Source organism: Microplitis mediator, chromosome 7 (assembly GCF_029852145.1).
Source record: "Microplitis mediator isolate UGA2020A chromosome 7, iyMicMedi2.1, whole genome shotgun sequence".
Taxonomy (NCBI): domain Eukaryota; kingdom Metazoa; phylum Arthropoda; class Insecta; order Hymenoptera; family Braconidae; genus Microplitis; species Microplitis mediator.
The window spans coordinates 11,023,311-11,046,020 of NC_079975.1; the positions used below are offsets into that span (position 1 = coordinate 11,023,311).

At 25.1% G+C, this 22,710-nt stretch overlaps 1 long non-coding RNA gene across 9 annotated transcripts; it reads left to right on the forward strand.

Moving 5' to 3' along the window:
- Positions 1-12,096: 12,096 nt before the first annotated feature.
- On the forward strand, positions 12,097-20,866 carry LOC130671780 (uncharacterized). 9 transcript variants are annotated; one of them, XR_008990568.1, is made up of 6 exons: positions 12,097-12,320; positions 12,752-13,129; positions 17,761-18,098; positions 19,877-20,009; positions 20,214-20,339; positions 20,426-20,866. It is a non-coding gene; the product is annotated as an uncharacterized LOC130671780 (long non-coding RNA). The 9 variants fall into 9 exon arrangements; XR_008990569.1 differs by having other exon boundaries at positions 12,100-12,320; positions 17,804-18,098; XR_008990566.1 differs by having other exon boundaries at positions 12,101-12,320; positions 12,752-13,125; positions 17,804-18,098.
- The last annotated feature ends 1,844 nt before the right edge of the window (positions 20,867-22,710 follow it).

Below are 22,710 nucleotides of genomic sequence, written 5' to 3' on the forward strand. Positions count from 1 at the left end.
AATTTTACAAAATTTTAGTACTAACATTTTATAAAATTTTATAAAATTTTATACTGAAAATGGCCTGGTAAAATTTTATCAAATTTTATAAAGTTTTATAAAATTTTATGAAGTCTTATAAAAATTTATAAAATTTTGTAAAACTTTATAAAATTTCATAAAATTTTACCAGGCCATTTTCAGTATAAAGTTTTATAAAATTTTGTAAAATTTTATAAAATTTTATAAAGTTTTATAAAATGATTTTTTTTTTCCGGGACGGGTCACCCATCCAATTAATGGCCAACCTCGATGCTGCTTAACTTTTGTTATTGAAGAATCGTAGTCTGCTCCGCTCGTCTATTGGTCACTTGTAGCTTAGAAACATTCGTGGCTGTATTTATGATTACTCATGAATTCTTATCAGCCATATTTCATAGTATTAATTTATAATTATATATAAAAAAAAGATTTGAATAATTCAACTATCGACTGTTTAATGAACATAAAATTTTAAAATTAATTAAATTTATTGATTTTTCATGATTTTTATTTGTGAATTAATGACGAAACCTTTGAACTTTTTCTTGAGTAACGACGATTTAATTTGAATTGCTAGTTGACAAAATAAAAGTTTAAAAACATTAAATTCAAAATTATCACATTATGTAATATATATATAAATATGTAAGAGAAAGGGGTGGCGGGGGTAGGCAAAACGAGGTACTTCTAAAATATTATAAAAAAAATTTTTTTTTTTAAATCTATTATAACCATCCCAAAATTACTTTTGTAAATATAATTGAGCATTATTTTGAATTTTTTTCGTTAAACTTTTTCAAGAATCGAGTGCCGGTCGAAAAATGTTAAAGACTTTTGTATTATGATAAAAACTATTAAAAACTTTTTTATCTTCCTTTGCATCCAATAATTGTGTGAAATATAATTTTTCTTAATGGAAATAACTTACAAAAAATTTTAATAAAATCAAACTTATTCAATATTCGGAATTTTTTTTTTCTACATTTTTCTGGGAGTACCCTGCATATATTTAGGTAGTCAATTATATTTTTTATAATACAATTTTCATATTTGTTTATCACCATATTTTGCCCACAAAAATGAAATTTTTTTTTATGGCCATTGAAAATTTTATCTATTTACGTCGAATTTCTAACAATTTTTATAATAATTTGTAATAAACTTTATAAAGTTGTGTGAAATTTTATCAAATTTTATAAAATGCTACCCTACACTAGATGCAATAGTGGCATCAAGTTCTCTAAAGTTTTATGAAATATTATAAAGTTTTATAAAATTTCATACAATTATATAAAATTTTATCTAATTATTACTCCCCTTTTGAGATCTTACTTTATAAAATTGTATAAAATTGTATAAATTTGTATAAGATTTTATAAGATCGCATATAATTTTATGAAATCGTATACAACTTTATAAAATTTTATAAAATTTCATCTACATATTACTTCTCTTCTAAGGACTTACTTCATAAAATTATATAAAATTGTATAAGATTGTATAAAATTTTATATAATTTTATAAAATCGGATAAAACTTTATAAAATTTCATACAATTATATCAAATTTCATTTAATTATTACTTCCCTCACTAAGATCTTACTTTATAAAATTTTATAAGATTGTATAAAAATTTATATAATTTTATGAAATTGTATAAAAGTTTATACAATTTCATAAAATCTTATAAAATTTCGTACAATTATATAAAATTTTATCTAATTATGACTTCCCTTTTAAGATCTTACCATATAAAATTTTATAAAATTTTATAAAATTCTATGAAATTTGATAAAATTATATAAAATTATATGAAATTCTATGAAATTTCGCTGTACAGTCTTATAAAATTGTATAAAATTTTATATAATTTTATACAATTGTGTAAAACTTTAAAAAATTTTGTTATATTTTATACAATTTTATAAAATGTCATACAATTTTATAAAATTACATTTATTTATTACGTTCCTTACTCAGATCTTACTTTATAAAATTTTAGAAGATTTTATAAAATTTTTGAAGATTTTATAAAATTGTATAAAATATTATAAAATTTTATAAAATTATATGTATTTTTATAAAATTTTGCTGTAAAATCTTATAAAATCTTTCAAAATTTTATAAAATTGTGTAAAATTTTATATTATTTTATAAAATTTTATAAAAACATTTTTTCCCGGGTAGGTAGTCACCCGGGAAAAAATGTTTTTATAAAATTTTATAAAATGATATAAAATTTTACACAATTTTATAAAATTTTGTAAGATTTTATAAGATTTTACAGCAAAATTTTATAAAAATTCATACAATTTTATAAAATTTTATAATATTTTATACAATTTTATAAAATCGTATAAAATTTTATAAAATCTTCTAAAATTTTATCAAGTAAGATCTAAGTAAGGAACGTAATAAATAAATGTAATTTTATAAAATTGTATGACATTTTATAAAATTGTATAAAATATAACAAAATTTTATAAAGTTTTACACAATTGTATAAAATTATATAAAATTTTATACAATTTTATAAGACTGTACAGCGAAATTTCATAGAATTTCATATAATTTTATATAATTTTATCAAATTTCATAGAATTTTATAAAATTTTATAAAATTTTATATGGTAAGATCTTAAAAGGGAAGTCATAATTAGATAAAATTTTATATAATTGTACGAAATTTTATAAGATTTTATGAAATTGTATAAACTTTTATACAATTTCATAAAATTATATAAATTTTTATACAATCTTATAAAATTTTATAATGTGAGATCTTAGTGAGGGAAGTAATAATTAAATGAAATTTGATATAATTGTATGAAATTTTATAAAGTTTTATCCGATTTCATAAAATTATATAAAATTTTATACAATCTTATACAATTTTATATAATTTTATGAAGTAAGTCCTTAGAAGAGAAGTAATATGTAGATGAAATTTTATAAAATTTTATAAAGTTGTACACGATTTCATAAAATTATATGCGATCTTATAAAATCTTATACAAATTTATATAATTTTATAAAGTAAGATCTCAAAAGGGGAGTAATAATTAGATAAAATTTTATATAATTGTATGAAATTTTATAAAATTTTATAATATTTCATAAAACTTTAGAGAACTTGATGCCACTATTGCATCTAGTGTAGGGTAGCATTTTGTAAAATTTGATAAAATTTCACACAATTTTATAAAGTTTATTACAAATTATTATAAAAATTGTTAGAAATTCGACGTAAATAGATAAAATTTTCAATGGCCATAAAAAAAAATTTCATTTTTGTGGGCAAAATATGGTGATAAACAAATATGAAAATTATATTATAAAAAATATAATTGACTACCTAAATATATGCAGGGTACCCCCAGAAAAATGTAGAAAAAAAAAAATTCCGAATATTGAATAAGTTTGATTTTATTAAAATTTTTTGTAAGTTATTTCCATTAAGAAAAATTATATTTCACACAATTATTGGATGCAAAGGAAGATAAAAAAGTTTTTAATAGTTTTTATCATAATACAAAAATCTTTAACATTTTTCGACCGGCACTCGATTCTTGAAAAAGTTTAACGAAAAAAATTCAAAATAATGCTCAATTATATTTACAAAAGTAATTTTGGGATGGTTATAATAGATTTAAAAAAAAAAATTTTTTTTATAATATTTTAGAAGTACCTCGTTTTGCCTACCCGGGAAAAAATGTTTTTATAAAATTTTATAAAATAATATAAAATTTTACACAATTTTATAAAATTTTGAAAGATTTTATAAGATTTTACAGCAAAATTTTATAAAAATTCATATAATTTTATAAAATTTTATAATATTTTATACAATTTTATAAAATCTTCAAAAATTTTATAAAATCTTCTAAAATTTTATAAAGTAAGATCTGAGTAAGGAACGTAATAAATAAATGTAATTTTATAAAATTGTATGACATTTTATAAAATTGTATAAAATATAACAAAATTTTATAAAGTTTTACACAATTGTATAAAATTATATAAAATTTTATACAATTTTATAAGACTGTACAGCGAAATTTCATAGAATTTCATATAATTTTATATAATTTTATCAAATTTCATAGAATTTTATAAAATTTTATAAAATTTTATATGGTAAGATCTTAAAAGGGAAGTCATAATTAGATAAAATTTTATATAATTGTACGAAATTTTATAAGATTTTATGAAATTGTATAAACTTTTATACAATTTCATAAAATTATATAAATTTTTATACAATCTTATAAAATTTTATAAAGTAAGATCTTAGTGAGGGAAGTAATAATTAAATGAAATTTGATATAATTGTATGAAATTTTATAAAGTTTTATCCGATTTTATAAAATTATATAAAATTTTATACAATCTTATACAATTTTATATAATTTTATGAAGTAAGTCCTTAGAAGAGAAGTAATATGTAGATGAAATTTTATAAAATTTTATAAAGTTGTATACGATTTCATAAAATTATATGCGATCTTATAAAATCTTATACAAATTTATACAATTTTATACAATTTTATAAAGTAAGATCTCAAAAGGGGAGTAATAATTAGATAAAATTTTATATAATTGTATGAAATTTTATAAAATTTTATAAAATGATATAAAATTTTACACAATTTTATAAAATTTTGTAAGATTTTATAAGATTTTACAGCAAAATTTTATAAAAATTCATACAATTTTATAAAATTTTATAATATTTTATACAATTTTATAAAATCGTATAAAATTTTATAAAATCTTATAAAATTTTATCAAGTAAGATCTAAGTAAGGAACGTAATAAATAAATGTAATTTTATAAAATTGTATGACATTTTATAAAATTGTATAAAATATAACAAAATTTTATAAAGTTTTACACAATTGTATAAAATTATATAAAATTTTATACAATTTTATAAGACTGTACAGCGAAATTTCATAGAATTTCATATAATTTTATATAATTTCCCAGTAAACACATTTACGTAAATTTGACGTCAATGTGACTTTACGCTAAGTCATCATTTACATAAGATATAAGTCACGAATGAGTCAGGTGTGACTCATTATTTCCCACTTTTTTACGTAAGATTATGATGTAAAACTAATGACGTATACATGACGTCAATGTGATGTCTGTGTGACATTCTATGACGTCAATATGACATATGGGTGATGTCAAAATTATCAATTCAGAAAAAATATTTTTGAAAAAAAAAAAAAAAAAAATGAAATACCGAAATTTTGATCTGATTATTACCGCCCTAATGTATTGTGAATTCAGAAACAAGATTAGATAACGTTAAATAATATAAAAATCCTGGGCGTCTGCTGGGTTCGAACACGGTTCCTCTTGGCTGGTAGTCTTGAACGTTGCTCACCGGTCCACATCACGAGAGTTCAAAGCTTGTGCTTAATTGATGTATTTAGAGTGAAATGCCGGAAAAGACAATGTTCATAAGTTTTCGTGAAAGATTTTTACAAAATTTAAAAAAACTTTATGAACTTATATGAATATTTATAGAAACAATATTTTTCGGCCTCGATGATAATTGTTTAAACTTTCATTAAGTTTCATCCAATTTTTTAATTTTTTGTTGTGATGTGAAATTTGAAAAATCTTATATAAAATTTTGCGAAATATTAAACAATTGCACAAAATCGAATGAAATTTAATCGATTGAAAAATTGCGATACTAAACTTTATAATCTTAATATCAAAAGAGTTTAAACTGTCGTTACATTTTCTTTGTCATCCTAAATGATGATTTCGATATATCATTTAAAAAAATATAATTAATTTTTTTATGATGCTAATGTTTCAATCTAAAACGTCTGAATAATCTATTATCGAGTTTATCGATTACTTTGGACCCAAAAATCTGCGACGTTTAGTTGTTATTTTTACACATTTACAAATTTTTGAAAATTTATTCTATGATTGTTTTATTTTAATAAATAGATGACAAAAACTAAGACTCGGAAATTACATCAGCATTGCGTAAAATAATGACTTGTCACTGATGTAAAGATATGATTTAAGAGTGACATCCATATTAGGTATAACCGTGACTTTGCTACTGACATAAATGTATGATTTTAAAATTACATCATTATGATATACGATAATGACTTTATTACTACGTAATAATGTGATGTAGATTTTATGTCAAACGTACGTAATACATAAGTCATAACTCTGACGTCATACAAGAGTCATGTGTACATCAATATGATGTCACAAGCTTTACATCATATTAAAGTCATGTAGAACGTCAGATTGACATCAAATTTACATCAGATGCCGTGACATTTCTATGACCTACGTATGACGTCAAAATAAGGTCATGTGTTCACTGGGTTTATCAAATTTCATAGAATTTTATAAAATTTTATAAAATTTTATATGGTAAGATCTTAAAAGGGAAGTCATAATTAGATAAAATTTTATATAATTGTACGAAATTTTATAAGATTTTATGAAATTGTATAAACTTTTATACAATTTCATAAAATTATATAAATTTTTATACAATCTTATAAAATTTTATAATGTGAGATCTTAGTGAGGGAAGTAATAATTAAATGAAATTTGATATAATTGTATGAAATTTTATAAAGTTTTATCCGATTTCATAAAATTATATAAAATTTTATACAATCTTATACAATTTTATATAATTTTATGAAGTAAGTCCTTAGAAGAGAAGTAATATGTAGATGAAATTTTATAAAATTTTATAAAGTTGTATACGATTTCATAAAATTATATGCGATCTTATAAAATCTTATACAAATTTATACAATTTTATAAAGTAAGATCTCAAAAGGGGAGTAATAATTAGATAAAATTTTATATAATTGTATGAAATTTTATAAAATTTTATAATATTTCATAAAACTTTAGAGAACTTGATGCCACTATTGCATCTAGTGTAGGGTAGCATTTTGTAAAATTTGATAAAATTTCACACAATTTTATAAAGTTTATTACAAATTATTATAAAAATTGTTAGAAATTCGACGTAAATAGATAAAATTTTCAATGGCCATAAAAAAAAATTTCATTTTTGTGGGCAAAATATGGTGATAAACAAATATGAAAATTATATTATAAAAAATATAATTGACTACCTAAATATATGCAGGGTACCCCCAGAAAAATGTAGAAAAAAAAAAATTCCGAATATTGAATAAGTTTGATTTTATTAAAATTTTTTGTAAGTTATTTCCATTAAGAAAAATTATATTTCACACAATTATTGGATGCAAAGGAAGATAAAAAAGTTTTTAATAGTTTTTATCATAATACAAAAATCTTTAACATTTTTCGACCGGCACTCGATTCTTGAAAAAGTTTAACGAAAAAAATTCAAAATAATGCTCAATTATATTTACAAAAGTAATTTTGGGATGGTTATAATAGATTTAAAAAAAAAAATTTTTTTTATAATATTTTAGAAGTACCTCGTTTTGCCTACCCGGGAAAAAATGTTTTTATAAAATTTTATAAAATAATATAAAATTTTACACAATTTTATAAAATTTTGAAAGATTTTATAAGATTTTACAGCAAAATTTTATAAAAATACATATAATTTTATAAAATTTTATAATATTTTATACAATTTTATAAAATCTTCAAAAATTTTATAAAATCTTCTAAAATTTTATAAAGTAAGATCTGAGTAAGGAACGTAATAAATAAATGTAATTTTATAAAATTGTATGACATTTTATAAAATTGTATAAAATATAACAAAATTTTTTAAAGTTTTACACAATTGTATAAAATTATATAAAATTTTATACAATTTTATAAGACTGTACAGCGAAATTTCATAGAATTTCATATAATTTTATATAATTTTATCAAATTTCATAGAATTTTATAAAATTTTATAAAATTTTATATGGTAAGATCTTAAAAGGGAAGTCATAATTAGATAAAATTTTATATAATTGTACGAAATTTTATAAGATTTTATGAAATTGTATAAACTTTTATACAATTTCATAAAATTATATAAATTTTTATACAATCTTATAAAATTTTATAAAGTAAGATCTTAGTGAGGGAAGTAATAATTAAATGAAATTTGATATAATTGTATGAAATTTTATAAAGTTTTATCCGATTTTATAAAATTATATAAAATTTTATACAATCTTATACAATTTTATATAATTTTATGAAGTAAGTCCTTAGAAGAGAAGTAATATGTAGATGAAATTTTATAAAATTTTATAAAGTTGTATACGATTTCATAAAATTATATGCGATCTTATAAAATCTTATACAAATTTATACAATTTTATACAATTTTATAAAGTAAGATCTCAAAAGGGGAGTAATAATTAGATAAAATTTTATATAATTGTATGAAATTTTATAAAACTTTATAATATTTCATAAAACTTTAGAGAACTTGATGCCACTATTGCATCTAGTGTAGGGTAGCATTTTATAAAATTTGATAAAATTTCACACAACTTTATAAAGTTTATTACAAATTATTATAAAAATTGTTAGAAATTCGACGTAAATAGATAAAATTTTCAATGGCCATAAAAAAAAATTTCATTTTTGTGGGCAAAATATGGTGATAAACAAATATGAAAATTGTATTATAAAAAATATAATTGACTACCTAAATATATGCAGGGTACTCCCAGAAAAATGTAGAAAAAAAAAATTCCGAATATTGAATAAGTTTGATTTTATTAAAATTTTTTGTAAGTTATTTCCATTAAGAAAAATTATATTTCACACAATTATTGGATGCAAAGGAAGATAAAAAAGTTTTTAATAGTTTTTATCATAATACAAAAGTCTTTAACATTTTTCGACCGGCACTCGATTCTTGAAAAAGTTTAACGAAAAAAATTCAAAATAATGCTCAATTATATTTACAAAAGTAATTTTGGGATGGTTATAATAGATTTAAAAAAAAAAATTTTTTTTATAATATTTTAGAAGTACCTCGTTTTGCCTACCCCCGCCACCCCTTTCTCTTACATATTTATATATATATTACATAATGTGATAATTTTGAATTTAATGTTTTTAAACTTTTATTTTGTCAACTAGCAATTCAAATTAAATCGTCGTTACTCAAGAAAAAGTTCAAAGGTTTCGTCATTAATTCACAAATAAAAATCATGAAAAATCAATAAATTTAATTAATTTTAAAATTTTATGTTCATTAAACAGTCGGTAGTTGAATTATTCAAATCTTTTTTTTATATATAATTATAAATTAATACTATGAAATATGGCTGATAAGAATTCATGAGTAATCATAAATACAGCCACGAATGTTTCTAAGCTACAAGTGACCAATAGACGAGCGGAGCAGACTACGATTCTTCAATAACAAAAGTTAAGCAGCATCGAGGTTGGCCATTAATTGGATGGGTGACCCGTCCCGGAAAAAAAAAATCATTTTATAAAACTTTATAAAATTTTATAAAATTTTACAAAATTTTATAAAACTTTATACTGAAAATGGCCTGGTAAAATTTTATGAAATTTTATAAAGTTTTACAAAATTTTATAAATTTTTATAAGACTTCATAAAATTTTATAAAACTTTATAAAATTTGATAAAATTTTACCAGGCCATTTTCAGTATAAAATTTTATAAAATTTTATAAAATGTTAGTACTAAAATTTTGTAAAATTTTATAGAATTGTACAAAATTTTATAAAAACATTTTTTCCCGGGTACCCCCGCCACCCCTTTCTCTTACATATTTATATATATGTTACATAATGTGATAATTTTGAATTTAATGTTTTTAAACTTTTATTTTGTCAACTAGCAATTCAAATTAAATCGTCGTTACTCAAGAAAAAGTTCAAAGGTTTCGTCATTAATTCACAAATAAAAATCATGAAAAATCAATAAATTTAATTAATTTTAAAATTTTATGTTCATTAAACAGTCGATAGTTGAATTATTCAAATCTTTTTTTTATATATAATTATAAATTAATACTATGAAATATGGCTGATAAGAATTCATGAGTAATCATAAATACAGCCACGAATGTTTCTAAGCTACAAGTGACCAATAGACGAGCGGAGCAGACTACGATTCTTCAATAACAAAAGTTAAGCAGCATCGAGGTTGGCCATTAATTGGATGGGTGACCCGTCCCGGAAAAAAAAAAATTATTTTATAAAACTTTATAAAATTTTATAAAATTTTACAAAATTTTATAAAACTTTATACTGAAAATGGCCTGGTAAAATTTTATGAAATTTTATAAAGTTTTACAAAATTTTATAAATTTTTATAAGACTTCATAAAATTTTATAAAACTTTATAAAATTTGATAAAATTTTACCAGGCCATTTTCAGTATAAAATTTTATAAAATTTTATAAAATGTTAGTACTAAAATTTTGTAAAATTTTATAAAATTGTACAAAATTTTATAAAAACATTTTTTCCCGGGTAGTAATAATCCGAATCCCACTATCAGTCAGGGATTAAAATTTCTAGAATTAATAGAAGTTTAACGTAAAAGAATTTGGAAAAAATTAAAGGACACAAACAGTTTTAAAAGAACGATTAAACTGTTAAATTTCAAAAATTATACAAAAAAAACCCTTTGCATAATTTTTTTTATTCTTTTTTGAAAAGTGCGTAAAAAACAAAAATTTTGAAAAAAAAACAACGCTGAATTTTGATCATTATTATGGAAGTTATAAGCAAAAAACCGTGAAAACAGCTGTTTTTTTTTTCAAAATTTGACATTTTCTGAACCAATGATCAACAAAATCTCAAACTTGGCCAAAAAGGACTTTTTGATAGGTATAGAAGAAATAGTCAAAGAATAGAGGAAATCAAAAATGCAAAGTTGAAAAACTGTCCGATTTGGCATGGAATGCCCCGTATATATAGCACATAATTAGCATGATAGATGGCTATGGGGAAACTTTCGTTTTTCGCGCCCGATTTTCAAGACGAAAACCTAAACGGTTACAGCTTAACAAAGTTTCATTAAATTTGTTAAACCGTTTTAGTATATAACCTTTTCTTTTCTCAGCTTCACACATGATTCCGTTAAAGAGTTGAAATTTTTATCAACGACTTTTTTCTTTCAGATGATTCATTTGGCCAAGTGTTAGTAAAAAAACTTGCTGCTGACAGTTTCAGTTATCTTATCTGGCTATATATGCTTTTGTGGAAATTCGAAAAATCATTTTTTTTCTGATTTATAAGGATATAACTACTCATTCAAAACAACAGCTCGTTTTTTGTTAATCTGACAGCTTATCTAATAAGCTTCAATATCCGCAGTTTAACTTATTGGTTTTAACGATTTTTTAGAAAAAACTCGGATTGAATAAAGTCTAGTAATGAAATTAGCAAAAGAAAATTATTGTAAAATCTAACAGTTAAATTATAAAAAAAAAATATCACTTTCTTCGACGATCAGTAAGTTATAAAATAACATGCATAAATTTATTTTTATGTCTTTCAGTTTAAATAGAATTTTCGAAGTTATTTTAATAACTTTTAGTCGATGATCAATGTATGTATGATGAGAAATCTACTTCCAATTTAGCTTCTCAATGGTTTTTTTGTATGATATTTTGAATGATTCCCAGTATTGATGAAAGAGAACTTATAAGTGGAAAAATTTTCAATACTACACAGCAAAAAATTATTCTTGAGGTAAATATTTTTACATGGCAATTAATTGTATAAAAAATAGACAAATCAATAGTATGACAACGAATGATATAGAACGTAACTGAGAAATAAAAAATAAGTAATAAAATTATCACATTGACATGTACTTTCAATAAAAAATATTTACAGTAAATAAACCACTCTTAAGATTAAAATTTTTAGCGAAATTTTCTCAACACTTTTAAAAAAGTTTCCAAACAACAGTGAGCTACAAAGTTAATTTCTAATGAAGCACTATGTATATGAATTCGATTTTTTAAACTTAGATTGTTTTGTTTAATTTTGTAACTTTGAAACCTGTACATTATTGAACGTATGTCACACTTTAAAAGTGAAGTACGAGGAGTTATTCTACGGATAATTTCAAAATAAAAGTATTTTAGTAGAGTGATATTGTGGGAAAGCAGTGCGCTGTTCTCGCTGCACAGCAAGACGTAGAGGAGGGGACGGTGCGTCACTGCCTGCAGTAAATCCAGTAGTTAGGTGAAACACTAGGATCCGTACGGTAGCTTTTTATTTTCGCTCTCGTCAGTTTAACATGCTATTCAATCGTACTTCGTATTAAATTGGTTAGAGTGAGTGACTTTATGATTATGATTTATCATAGCTATGGTTATCATACCAATAACTTTGTTAGTTAGAACTTTCATATCGATAAATATTAATATCAAGAACAACAAAATAATGTTGTCTGAAGTAATTGCAATATAAGTTAATTGCAAAATATAACATTTTAGAAAATTTTTAGAAAATTATTAGTATTATACTGAGAAGTTAACCATTATGTTTCTTCCCTTTATAGATTAAGAGGGAATGAACTTTTATTATGTGCTACTGAACTATATTTCCATGTTATTTCCATTGTCTTTAAAAAAGCATTTTTTTTACTTATACTATTAAGTAATTAGTTTTAATATTTAGATATATCAAATTTGTCGATAACAGAAATGATCAAAACAAGTGTTTATAACAAAGTTATGGTTTTTTTTTTATTTTTCTTTTATAGATAAATTTCAAGAGCTTATAAGTACTTCGGATCTGTGGCGCTGAATGTGATTTTGTGGACTAAGATATTTCAGTTTCGATCTGTTTATTGAATAATATATGGGTGACAGTTCCATTTATTCAATATTGTATTTGAACATAAAACGGAGAGAGTAGGCTATACGCCACATGACAAACCCGAATATTGGTCAACGTAAATAATCTCCACTAATTTTCTATTTAGATAAAAAAGAAGCTCTGATATCAAGAAAATAATTCATTAAACGATTCTAACAAAGCTTAAAGTTTACTTCTGTGAATTATAATAAACAAAAAAAGAAAAAAAAGCTGATTGAAAATATTTTCCTGGACGTCAATTGGTCTGTTTATTGGAAAGTACGTACGTAAACACGTTATCTCTCACTTAATATAACTAAATTGAGTTCATTTTTGGATTATTGTCTTTAAACTTTTGTTTACTTAAGCCCTTTTCGATTTCACAATTGTAGCTCTTACCACTTTTATTTATAATTAATTAAAAGTCATGACCGGCGTCACATTTCATGTGGAAACTAATATGTAAAACAAATGTACATATATATTACACCGGTGCTGCCCTTGAGAGAGTGTCTGCACACCTCATTTTTTATTATTATTTTCAGTTTTCTTTCTTCGACTGTTGACGCAAATAGTAGCGAAACAAAATAAAAGTTGAATAATCCTGAATTGGGCAACCCTAACTAGGTTCTTATTAGGGCCACTTCGGGATATCTTTATAAAAAAAAAGAAATCGCTATAAGGTAAACCTGATCAAGTCCTCATCAGGCCCATATCAGGATTGTTTTACTAAAAAAAAAGTACTTTTCTATCAGGTAAACCTGAGTAGGTTCTCATTAGGATCAAATCATGATAGCCTTATTGCAAAAAAAAATTATTTGCCAACGGGCAAACCTGATGAGATTCATCTAAGCTTCTTAGACTAACATTCTAATCAAATGTTGCTAACTGGTTTTCTTACAGGCTAAAAGTTACTCAACATTTTATTGTTAATGTCCGACTAGAATTTCTTTCTAATTTGCCTAAAGTAACACGAGAATATAATTCAAGAACTAATTTGTCCTTACAAAATTCTAATTTCTCTTTAATGGTTAATTAACCGCCAAAAATTTAAACAAACTACTAAACAATAATGTATTTATAAAAGTGATGAGTCAATCATTACATTAGGGGCTTTTCATTTCTTCATCCGTCATTCTTTGGTATCATAATAAATGTACTATTTACACTTACACAATCACGTACGTGGATCAGCGCAGTTGATAGTACCATTAACTTCAAATCAAAAGGATTCAGATTCGAGCCCAGCAGTCATCGGGACTTTTTGTCAATACAAAACATGTTTACTTCGTCAAAGTTAATACTTCTGATATATTAGATCACATTTACGATCTAATTAAATTGTTTTTTTTCTCGCAACTTAATATATTTTTTTTAAACAATTCCCAATAAGACCATCTTAATAAGGACCTCATGGATAATCTGCGTTACATTCTCATTAGGCCCCCATCGGGTAATCCTAATCTTGTCAATGTCGGGATATAAGGTTAACATGATCGGACCCATATGAAAATTTTTTGTCGAGTCCTAACCTCGCTATTCTAGTGACCTTGGTTATAGTTATGCTAACCCAATTTCACAATAGATTCAGATTTCTAAGTTGACTCAACTGCCTACTAGCTGCATCGACTTTCACTATATTATAACTCAAATTGAAATTTAATTTTTTGTACCCCATCGCTTCATTTATCTAATTGAATCATCATACAAATTAGTTACATTTTCCGTACGTGATCTATAATTTATAAATCTATCACAATTAATAAATATTATCTCACTGAGATTTCTTTTAATCTAGTTGCCCTGTTTTTCAAGTATTGCTGTCATATCAAACTTAAAATCATATCCCAAGTCGATCTATTGCTAATGCAGTTTCTTCTATCTATAAGATCTCGCTTAGATGGCAATTATATTTATGTTGACTAAGATTTTTTTTAATCCGTTGTTGAACTTAATTAGGATTTATTGTCTTCATCAATATAAATTCGGTTAAAATTAAATAATAAAAAAAAAAAATTATTATCCGTTGACTACTATTTTACTACAAGGTGTAACGGGTTTTTCACCACCGGGGATCTACCTGAGTAAAGTCCGAATACACTTACGATTTTTGGCAACCTTGTTCAAAACTTATAGTTGGGCACCAGGTGATTTTAATATCACCAAATAAACAATTATCAAAATCGGCTCAGGGTGGCGGATCGGGGAAAGGTCAGGCACTTAAGATTACGATAAATAATTGATCAGAATTAAACAAATAATCAGTCTTATTTTAATTAAACAAAATCGTTGATCGGTATCACAAATCAAAAGTAATCGGTACAAACAAAATAATAAATTGCCGTGGTCGGCTTGACTCGATGTAAACAAATTTAAAAAAAAAAAAAAACGTCGTTGATCGAAACAAAATCAGTTCTTTGCTCAAGGAAAACACAGTCGGTTCACAAAATTAAAATAAAATAATTTTATTGTCCGGAGACACACATACAGCGAAAGTATTAAAGAAATACTTGACGAGTGACGTCAGAGTATTCTTACACGGCGAGGTGACAAGACTGCTGTTGCGAATGAGACACAGATAATCTGTGATTCTCAGAATTGCTCGATTGAAATAAAGTAAAATATAAAATAATATTTTATTTCGGTAACACGCTAAATTGCACTAACCTACCGATTACACGTAATTAATTATTTTATTAATTAATTATTATCGCACTTCACTGGTTAATTAACAAATCGGTTGTACACTTTGTTCAGTTTCGGGCCGAGGCTTCGGCTTGTTCACTTGTTCACGAACTCGGTTATTGTCGGTCGTAATTAATTGTCGCAATCAATTAGTTTAGCTAGTCGTTGATCAAAACTTGAATTGGTCGGGTTAGTCGTAACTCGCGTTGTTCAATCGTCGGGATCAAAATTGGTCGGAGTCGAATTGTTCAAATAAAAAAACGTGGCCGTTCAGTTCGGCGTCTATCCCGGATCTCTTGACACAATCCATGCGTTGGATCGATTGGTCGGTCGTAGTCGAAATTTTTCACCATAGGTGTCACCAGAATTGGCTCACCGGATAACGATTCATTATCTTCAAACCCGCATGAAAAAACTTTATATGTGAAAACATATATGATAGAATATATGAATATTATCATGTGATATATTGTACAATATATAAAATCATATTTAGATTTTTTCCGTATTAATATATGATAATATATTGAAAAAAATATATTGCTAGAATATATTACCAATGTATTTATCAATATATGACTTTTTTATGTATGGTTTACATATATATTTTAATATATCTTTTTTTATATTGATATATTATATTGAAAGTAGTATATTAATTAATATATAGTATTTTTTATATCTTTTATATATGTTTTCCAGTATATTGCAAAATATATGGTTTCCAGTATATTGTAAAATATATGGAACTTTTTTTACTTTTCTTAGGTTATTGCGTTAGTTATTCAGTAAATGTAAGGTCAATGAAAAGAAAAAAAAAATAGTAAATTTGACTTTTTTTGTGAATTTGTGTAGAAATTGAAAAAGAATATTGAAAAAATAAAATTTTCAATGTATTGCGAAAAATATAAGTTTTAATATATTAGAAAAATATAATTCCAATATACCGCTAACCATATATTTAAACATATAAATTCTTTCATATATAATCAATTATATAGAGACCATATACCACTAATTTAAGAGTCAAAATATATGGAAATATATATAAAGTTTATTATATTATACTTATAAATTATATATATACCATCCATATATGACAAGAATATATTGAGCATTATATGAGATAATATATATAGAAAAATACAAAACATTATATACAAGTAAATATATTATTATAAGTATATAATCCAATATATATAAAAAACATATATTTTTCAATATAGATATTTTTGCCGCTATATATTTATCACATATTCACCATATATTTTTTTATATACTATTAACAATATATAGCTTTTCCATGGGGGAATAATTTAAAACCTCGGGTCGATGTCGAATTTTCCTCATGTTACAAAGGTCACCCGTCCAATTAATGTCCCACGTCGATGCTGCTTAACTTAGGTTATCTATGGGTTGTAGTCTGATCCTCTAGTCTGTTTAACACTTATAGTTAAGAAAAGTTTATGGCATTACTTAACTGAAATAATCAAATTGATACTTTATACTTTTAAATTGCTGCCGAAACCTTTGAACATTTTTTTAGTATTGGGGATTTAAGTTTGATTGATAGTTGACAGAATAAAAATTTAATAACTTTGATATTAAAAAATTGTCATATTATTTAATATATATATATATATATATAATTAAGTATTTATAGGTTTCATACCAATAAAGCCTGATCAGATCCACTCATATATAAACTTATGCACGACTATACATGAATTTATATTAGCCATGTCTGATTAGATCTAATTATATATAGTCCTATATCTAATTATATATGGGTTTTTATCAGTTATGTCTGATCAGATCTAATCATGTATAGACTTATATATGATTATAAATGGAGTTATAACAGCCAAGTATGGTCATATCTAATTATATATAGACTCATATATGATCAGACCTGATCATATACAGACTTATGTATGATTATATATGGGAATATAACAGCCAGGTATGATCAGATCTAATTATGTATGGGGTCATATATAATTATATATAATTATATATGACCCCATATATAATCATGCATGATTATATATAACTTCATATATGATTATATATAATCATATATGATTAGACAAAATCTTTTTTCATCGGGAATATTATTAAAAAAGTTTAACAATATGTCAGTTTGTCTTTCGAGAACCACCATGATAGTATCGCCCACGTATACTCCAATCAACAGTAAAATGAAAGGCAATTTCTCAAATGCTTTAGTTATTATATCATTCGTTATTATGGCTGCTGGTCTTTCGCGCAGGTGATGGATGGGGTCTTGGAGGGCCAGAGGCCCTAGGTCATCGTCGTTGCAGGGCACATAAGTTTGAGGGTCTGAGTGAAGTGTCACGACTATATAATCATATCTACATATATATATATATATATATATATATACAATAAATACTTACTATTACTTGTGATTATTTATTTTAAGTTTAATTTTATATACGTGGTATTGAGTGTTAGTGCGAGTGTGTTCCTGCTATCTCAACATCGCCGTCATCTCCCAGGTCATGTTTCAGCAAGGGAAGGAAATGCAGCAAGGCGTTCCAACAGTAAGTGGAACAGTTTTACCCAGGCTACACTCTTGGTCCTTGTCTCTCCACGTGTATAATTAAAAATATTCATACGTATATGTATACATACACACACACACACACATATATATATATATATATATGTATATATATATATATATTGTAACGGGTTTTTCACCACCGGGGATCTACCGGTGTGACGTCCGAATACACTTACGATTTTGGCAACCTTATTTAGAAATTAAAGTTGGGCGCCAGGTGATTTAATAATCGCCAAATAACAATTATCAAAAACAAACGACTCATCAGGGTGGTGGATCGGGGAAAGGTCAGGCACAAGATTACGATCAAATAATTGATCAGAATTAACACAAAAATAAATAGTCGTATATTGAACACAGAATAATGAATTGATCGGTATCACAAATAAAAATTATCAGTTACAAAACAAAATATAATTTGCCGTTGTCGGCTTGACTCGATCAAACAAAATTATCAACAAAAAAATCGTAGTTGATCGAAAAACAAAATCACTTCGTTGCACTAACGAAAACAATCGGTTGACAAAATAAAAAAAAATCAGTTACTTTATTGTCCGGAGACACACATACAGCGTAAGTATTAACGAAATAATTGACGAGTGACGTCAGAGTATTCTTACACGGCGAGCTGACAAGACTGCTCTTGCGAATGAGACACGGATAATCCGTAATTCTCGGAATTGCTCGATTGAAATAAAATAAAATAATATAGAAATAATATTTTATTTCGGTGACGCGTTAAATTGCAATATCATAAAATTATCACTCGTAATTAATTATTTAATTAATAATTATTATGCGAACGCGTCTCACTTGTTCAATAATAAAGTCACTCGTACTCTTTGTTCAGATTCGCGCCGATGCTTCGGCTTTTTCACAGTGGTCGGTTTACTATTCACTCGGAATTTATTTTACTATCGGTTAATTTGACGGGTCCTTGATCAAAACTCGGGATTGTTTTAAACAGTCGTAATTCGGAATTATTCTTTTGGTTGGGTCGAATTGTTCAAATACCAAAAACGCGGCCGTTCTGCACAGAGTTTATTCCGGATCTCTTGTTTCAATCCAAGCGTTCGATCGATACTCGGTCGAAGTCGAAATTTTTGCTCATAGGTGTCACCAGAATTGGCTCACCGGATAACGATTCATTATTTTTCAAATAGTATTGAACTGCGGGTTGATGTCGAATTTTCCTCATGTTACAATATATATATAATTATTCTGTCGATTAAATTGCTCTTTTAATATTTTATTTTAAGAATCTGGCTAATTAACTGCGTACTGAATACTATCCAGCACAATGGAATCCACCCATATCGTAAATAAGTTTATGTGCTTAATTTATCTATTGTCTATATTAAATTAATTACTTCTTCAGCTAGGTGTGTTTGTAATGATTTACATGGGCCAAGATAAATTTCTACTCTTAAAATTTTTAACACTCCGTTATTAAAGTAAACGATTTGCGGAAAAATCAAGAAGTTATTGTTTTCACCCTGATTTTCAAAATCGAGTTTTCATCAGATGTTGACGTTTTGAGGTCCTATAAAATTATTCTGACTATTTCCAGAATAATGCTCGAGTGTGTGTGTGTTTGTGTGCGTGCGCACGCTTCTGTGTGTGTATGTGAATAAAACTCAAAAACTTCTCCTTAAGATGGTTAGCTTTGAGGGCCAATTGCACTCCCTAGATACGTTTTTCTGCAGAAAAATAAAATGTGTCTCTTAGAATTTGACGTAGAATAACATATTTCAGTGGCAGTAAAATCGGGAGGGACCACTTAGGATACCTTCCCTTCTATTAACTCAAAAATACTGCCAATCCGGAGCCAGGTGTGCTGTCGAAACAATTCAAATTTTCCGGTTATAATAAATTACTATTAAGTGAGGTATGTAAGCATATTTTTCGGTTCGAAAATTATGTTAATTTGGACTGAATAATATAAATTTTCTAAACTGAGTTTTTAAAAGAAAAAGAAAATAAGACAAATATTTTGATTTTCGACCACTTATTGAATGAGATTAGCTAAACAAAATATAGTTTTTTAACTAATTGTTGTAATAATTAATAATTATCTTTTATGTTTCAATAGATCTGATGTGGTTCTACCAGCCATTTGAGTGGTGATTATCAAATAGATAAATCACTGATCAAGAATATATTTAAGGGCATAGATGATATTTTTGTGATGAAAACTTCTAGTCTTTGACAGGAGACGGTAAATATTTACGAAAAAAAAGAATTTTTTAACACTATGCATGAATAAGATATCAATAAGTAAAAGATTTGATTCTTCAATTATAGATGGCAACACAACGAGAAGACATAGTACAATGGATAATGGCACTAAACAAATAATACAATATTAGTCTATAAATTATCATCAGCTGGTTAAAATCCAAATTAAGTCAATGGTTTTTTGAATTACACAGATCAATATAAGTTATAAAAAACACTAATAGTGATGAAAAAGATCAATAACAACAAATCATCTATTAAACAATAAAGTAAAACGATGCACGATGGGGAAAAGATTGCACTCTTTGCAAAATGAAAAGCTCGAAATATTTGACTGTGATCTTTAATAAAATACGAAATCAATTTAAATTTAATATGAAATATGTATATTTAGAAAGTTATGAATATGTTTCATGAAAATTAATGTACTCCATTAAGTAAATCATTTTAAGATAAAAAATTGAGAATTGTAAAGATATTATAGCAATGAAAAAAAAATCTTGTTTTTGAGTGTATAAATTATTTTTCCTACGTTATATTTCTTTTATAATCATGAATAAAACAAAAAAAAAATGAATAATTTTTATTGAAAAATTTTCTATCAAAGATATTGCTTACACAATTCGTAGAAAGTTTTTTAATTTTGAAAAAACAAGAAATAATGAAAATAACATGCTTTTCACAAGCATTCTTTTGCTATTCAGAATTGATTTATTATAATAAATAGCAAGACTGAAATTTAATAAATTTTTTTAGAGCACGTTTACGGTCGAAATAATAAAAAATCCGGAATAAGGTTGACAACCTGGGAAAAAATCTGTATACCAGTTGACCCTGCACGGAAAGAAAATTCCACTAAAATTTACGATGTAAACATCGTAATTGTGGACTATACTTCAATTAGCATCAATTTTCAAATGTCTTATTTTAAAATCTACTATGTATGCTACCTTTTTTACTATTTAACATCGTAGTTTTAACAAAGACTTTTTGGATTAAAAATTACTGAAAAAATTACAATATTGATAGCGTAAAAAACACAAAATAAAAATTACAATTCAAAAACTATATTTATTCCTATATATATCTTTCTATTTACTTTTGAACAACATAAATATTACAGTGCCTGCCTCTGTTATAATACGATGTAAGTTTTAAAAATTACGATATTACATCGTAATTTTCAAATAGTAACTGTGCCCACTGTAAGAGGCGTTCTCGTGACTTATGACTGTTTATTAATATCGTTTATATGAATCTTAAAAACTACCTAGACTTGTGGGCCCTTTTGTGGCCAAGTAGTCCAAAGCGCCAGTCTGGTTGCACTCGAAAGGCCTCGAGTTCAAATCCAACACCCGGGCGATTATTATTTTATACTTTTATTTAAAATTTCTATTACTTCAAATTTTACGATGTTCACATCGTATTTTATACTAAAAAGCTTAAGACTTTGTGTTATTTGTCTAAAGTATGGTTTATTACATGAAATTTCCAATGCCTCATCTTAAAAATTATGGATTTAAAGGTATAGTCCACCACTACAATAATCAATGAGAAAAATTCCGATGTTACTATCGTAAATTTAACTGGATTTTTTGTCCGTGGGCGGGCCAGCCCCAAAAATTCCCGATGTTTTCGAGCTGAAAAAGCTTGAAAACGTAATTTTCGATATTTATAACTTGATAATATTTTTGTTAAACTAATGTTAATATTAGTGTTTTCAAACTTGAATATGGTACGTTTTATATTGAACTCAGAACATTCGAGACGTCGAAAATACTTAATAAACAAAAGTTTTTAAAATTTTTAACCACGATTATATTCAAAAAATCAATGTAATCAGGTAGAAATCAATGTCAGTGATTAAAAAAAGGATTTTAATGATTTTTGACTAAGATCAGAGCTTTAATATATAAAGCAACCGAGAAAAATGTTAAAAAAAGTGTTTTTTTAATTTTTTTGTTAGTAATATTATTTATATTAAAGAACGAATTGCATTATATTATGTGGTGATCGGGAAAGACCACAAAGATGAAGAGTTGATATAATTTTTAACACAATTGAGTACATGACATTATGATAAATCCTGGAGAAATGATTCAAACTGTTGTTTTTTAAACTTTTCATTGTCGATATCTTTTGAACCGATCAACCGATTTTAATGTTTAGTGTGGCGATCAGGGCGTTTTATTGCGTTCTAAAGCTGACAAAATTTAGAAAATGATTGATTCCGCCGTTTTAAAGATATTCGCGATAAACCGTTTTCCAGCGTTTCTTTCTCCGACGATATCTTTTGAACGACTAAGCCGATTTAGATAGATGCGACGATAATCGGGGCGCTTTATTAAGTC